This window comes from Miniopterus natalensis, chromosome 1 (genome assembly GCF_054644295.1).
Source record: "Miniopterus natalensis isolate mMinNat1 chromosome 1, mMinNat1.hap1, whole genome shotgun sequence".
Classification (NCBI taxonomy): Eukaryota; Metazoa; Chordata; class Mammalia; order Chiroptera; family Miniopteridae; genus Miniopterus; species Miniopterus natalensis.
The window spans coordinates 12,010,031-12,014,935 of NC_142081.1; the positions used below are offsets into that span (position 1 = coordinate 12,010,031).

At 39.7% G+C, this 4,905-nt stretch overlaps 1 pseudogene; it reads left to right on the top strand.

Moving 5' to 3' along the window:
- The first annotated feature begins 2,084 nt into the window (after positions 1-2,084).
- LOC107536996 (histone-binding protein RBBP4 pseudogene) lies at positions 2,085-3,316 on the top strand (annotated as a pseudogene).
- Positions 3,317-4,905: the final 1,589 nt, after the last annotated feature.

Here is a 4,905-nt window from a genome sequence, read left to right on the forward strand (position 1 = left end):
AACATCCCCATTAAATAGATAAATAAGTATTATTATCTTCGCATTCTCTTTGGTAAAGAAAAAATCTTTATTGGTTTATAACTGCAGAAGGAGATTATTTCAGAAAAATGATTCCAACTCCTGCGTCTGAAAGCCAGGCTCCAGCTCTGCCCATTCCAATTTTCTTTTCAAGAGAACTGATTAATTGGTGCTGGTGTTAGCCATTGTGAGAGTTCAGTCAACGCTGTTTCTCTCCGGTGTTGTAAGTTCAAAGAGTTACTAAGAGCTGAGTGCCTGGGAAGGTTTCATTATAGTCCCAACTTGATAAAGAAAAACTGAAAAAAACACATCTGAATCTGTGGAGGAAGTGAACTGCCCAGGCCTCTCTCAGTTAGCAAGTTCCCATGGTCAGCACTAATGATGTTTCACAGACACATAATTAAACCCTCACCGAGGCCTGGTGGAAAACCGCACACTACTCATATTTGGCAAACCCCTGCAATTGCAACTCTTTCAACAGCTAGGGGCAACATTCATTTCCCTTCTTATTATTTTCTCGGAGGCACAGAGCGTCAGTGCCCACCTGTTCCAGCCTTGGGGAAGATTTTTAACATACGTTTTCTGTTTGTTCCACTCCCTGCTGTACGTGCTTATTTTTCTGAAAAAAAAAATTGTAATAGCCTTCTTCTATTGAAAGAAGGCACGTAGATATATTTTTCTGCAACTGAAGTACAATTGGCTTACCAATGTTGGCATGGCACAAATAAGACATCATACGCCATTTTTTATTATTTGATGGCCTTGTCCTTTAAAACTTCAAAGTGCAAAATCAGTTCTCATTGATGTTCTTTGATTAGTGGAAAGCCTTCCTAAGATGTCCAGGGCAGTGGTTGAGAGTGCAGGTTCTCATGTCAGACACTTTACCAGCTGTTTAGTCTCACCAAGTATCAGTTTTTCCGCAGTAAAATGGGACCATTGACAGTATCTGCCTGGGTAGCTTGTTCTGGTTAATGATAAGGTGTTTTTAATGTGGGAGCACAGGGGTGGGCCTATGGTAGGCTCAGTAGATATTAGGAACTATGGTTACCACCACCATCATCATCTGAGAATGTTACAAACCATTTAAGAACAGAAAATAAGAAAGTTTGTTCTTGGAGAGATAAAATCATATAAACCTGAGATTAATTGAAATCTGTAAAATTCATCCTGGCTTTGCTTGGTCCCTCAGGAATTGGTTCAGCCATAGTCACAACAGAATCATGGATTTCTGGAGTTTGGAAGGTCCTCAAAGATGTGATGCTGAGCTAAATAAGCCTTTAGTTGGAAAACTCAGAGGAAGCTCAGGTTCATTTTATATAAAGAGCTAGGTAGAAGGAAGGAATGAATTCCCTGAGTGTCTGGAAAGTTCTATGATCCAGAAATAGGTAGAGAAAAACTTCATGCAGTGGCAGCTGAGAAAACAGATTTGCCACACCTTTATGAACTTCATTCAGAAGATCAGGATAAATCTCCAAGTCAATAGGTACTAGAAATCCAGAGGAAGGTAGCAAAGCACAAACAACCTGTGAGCAGGACAGAGGGTTGTCAGCCTGCATCTAAGTGGCAGCCTATGAGGTGTCCTGACACTGTGGAGGAACCACCAGGCTGTGGGTGCTCAGCAGATCCTAGACAGGCATAACCTGTCACTGCGAATTAATATGAGTAATGCTCCTCTGCTCCCTTGTGGTCTACCAGAGAGCCACAAATAGGAGAACTGGGACAAACTCAATGAGACTCAATGAGGGTTTATCAAAGATACACAAAGCAAAGGAGTCTGGGGCTATTTAGGTTTCAAAATATGCTATCTCTTAGTGATACCAAGAAATTTTGCAGTTTGAGGTTGTGGATAAACTTTGCAAGGATGTGAACTTAGTAAGCTGGCAGACACTTGGAGTTACCGGTATTTGGGCTTCATCCACCCATTCCTTCATTTATTTGGATGTTCACTTTAAAAATATTTATTGGCTCCTGCAAAATGGTAGACCTCAGGATCCCCCTGGTTTTCCTGCACGCCATCGCCGACAAGGAAGCAGCCTTTGATGACGCAGTAGAAGAATGTGTGATCAACGAGGAGTACAAAATATGGAAAAAGAGCACCCTTTTCTTTATGATTTGGTGATGACCCATGCTCTGGAGTGGCCCAGCTTAACTGCACAGTGGCTTCCAGATGTAACCAGACCAGAAGGGAAAGATTTCAGCATTCATCGACTTGTCCTGGGGACACACATGTTGGATGAACAAAACCACCTTGTGATAGCCAGTGTGCAACTCCCTAATGATGATGCTGAGTTTGATGCTTCACACTATGACAGTGAGAAAGGAGAATTTGGAGGTTTTGGCTCTGTTAGTGGAAAAATTGAAATAGAAATCAAGATCAACCATGAAAGAGCAGTAAACAGGGCACGGTATATGCCACAGAACCCTTGCATCATTGCAACAAAGACTCCTTCCGGTGATGTTCTTGTTTTGGACTATACAAAACATCCTTCTAAACCAGATCCTTCTGGAGAGTGCGACCCAGACTTGCGTCTTCATGGACATCAGAAGGAATGCTATGGGCTTTCTTGGAACCCAAATCTCAGTGGGCATTTACTTAGTGCTTCAGATGACCATGCCATCTTCCTATGGGACATCAGTGCTGTTCCAAAGGAAGGAAAAGTTGTGGATGTGAAGACCATCTTTACAGGGCATACAGCAGTCATAGAAGATGTTTCCTGGCATCTGCTCCATGAGTCTCTGTTTGGATCCCTTGCTGATGATCAGAAACTTATGATCCGGGATACTTGTTCAAACAATACTTCGAAACCAAGCCCCTCAGTTGATGCTCACACTGCTGAAGTGAACTGCCTTTCTTTCAATCCTTATAGTGAATTCATTCTTGCCACAGGATCAGCTGATAAGACTGTTGCTTTGTGGGATCTGAGAAATCTGAAACTTAAGTTGCATTCCTTTGAATCACATAAGGATGAAATATTCCATGTTTAGTGGTTGCCTCACAATGAGACTATTTTGACTTCCAGTGGTACTGATCGCAGACTGAATGTCTGACATTTAAGTAAAATTGGAGAGGAACAACCCTCAGAGGATGCAGAAGATGGGCCACCGGAGTTGTTGCTTATTCATGGTGGTCATACTGCCAAGATATCTGATTTCTCCTGGAATACCAATGAACCTTGGGTGATCTGTTCTGTGTCAGAAGACAATATCATGCAAGTGTGGGAAATGGCAGAGAACATTTATAATGATGAAGACCCTGAAAGAAGGGTAGATCCAGAAGGACAGGGGTCTTAGATATGTCTGCACTTGTAATTTTAGACTGCCCCTTTTTTTCCTCTCAACCCTGATATTGATTAACACTGGTTTTGAGACAAAGACTTTGTTCAGCTATCCCTCTATAATAGGTACCATCAACAGTGCTATTAGCCCAAACCAAGGGTATTTTCTAAATATTAAGTGAGGGGCTTGATTCAGCAAAGCCACAGACTTACATTTAATTTTTTTTCAGGAATTTTCTAGTAACAAAGATCTAAAGTAGCCACCTAAAGGGGAATATTGTGTGTGGTTATTTTATTTTTCTTCGTATGCTATATCCCCAAGTTTTTCAGGCTCATTTAAGTAAAAGCTAGAAGTAAGGAATAGAGCCAAATAAGGTAGGTGTGTGAGCCATGAAGTGTATGTACTGCAAGATGTTTTCAGGAATTAGGGGAGATTCAAGTCATATAAATTCCTACTCTAAAATCTTCACACCTGACTTTTCAGGATGCACATTTCCTATGTAGACCCATCTCCTCTCAATTTCTTGAGTTAAGTCAAAACTATGTGTTCCTCTTTTCCATATATTTTTGCTTGTTAGTGTATTTCTTGAGCTGTTTTCATATTATTTCTTTCCTTTCTGTGAAATGGTTTTTTAAAAAAGACTTGGGACCACGAACTTGTAAAGATGTATGTTTTTACCTGACAGTTATACCACAGGTAGGCTGTCCAGTTAAGTTGAGAAGAGTGAATCAATAGCTTATATTTGTTTTTAAAATTAAATTAATCCTGGATAAGAGTTGCTTTTTTTTTTTTTTTTTTTTTTTTAGGGGTTAGTCCTTGATCACTAGTTTGGTACCATCTCTGTTTTGAGTAACCTGTTTCACCAGCAGGCCTGTTACTCTCCATGACTAACTGTGTAAGTTATAATGGAATAAATTGCTTTTCTACATAAAAAAAATATTTATTGAAACAAATATGACCATATCTGAGACATTTGCAATATGACCTACACACAACCAGGGGTGATTTGTTCTGCATTGCATACTCAGGAACTAAAATAAACCAAAATGCATATAAAAAATTAGGTAGGGGAATTTAATATATTCTTAGTATTTATTTTTCTTTCCTAATCATATTGAAGAATGGTAAAACCCTTATTTCAAAAACATTAGTGTTTTAGTACAGAAGTAATATAGGCATATTCTTACTGTACATGATTCAAAATATAGAGAAGTGTTTAAAACAAAACATAAAGATTCCCAGTGTACCAGGAACCATTCCCTTGCTCTTTTTAAGAAATTGAGAGAGGACCGGCCGGGCGTGGCTCAGAGGTTGAGCGTCGACCTAGGATCCAGGCGATCGGGGTTCGATTCCCGGTCAGGGCACATGCCCGGGTTGCAGGCTGCAGTTGATCAATGACTCTCTCATCATTGATGTTTCTCTCTCTCTCTCTCCCTCTCCTTTCCTCTCCCTGAAGTCAATAAAGATATATTAAAAAAAAAAAAAAAAGAAAGAAACTGAGAGGATGGGTAAAAACTGATAAAAAGGATCACATGTAAAATCTACAATAAATATAGCAATAAGGAATCAACTCTCCTTATGTGAATTTAAGATCCATTACTTACATCTTTT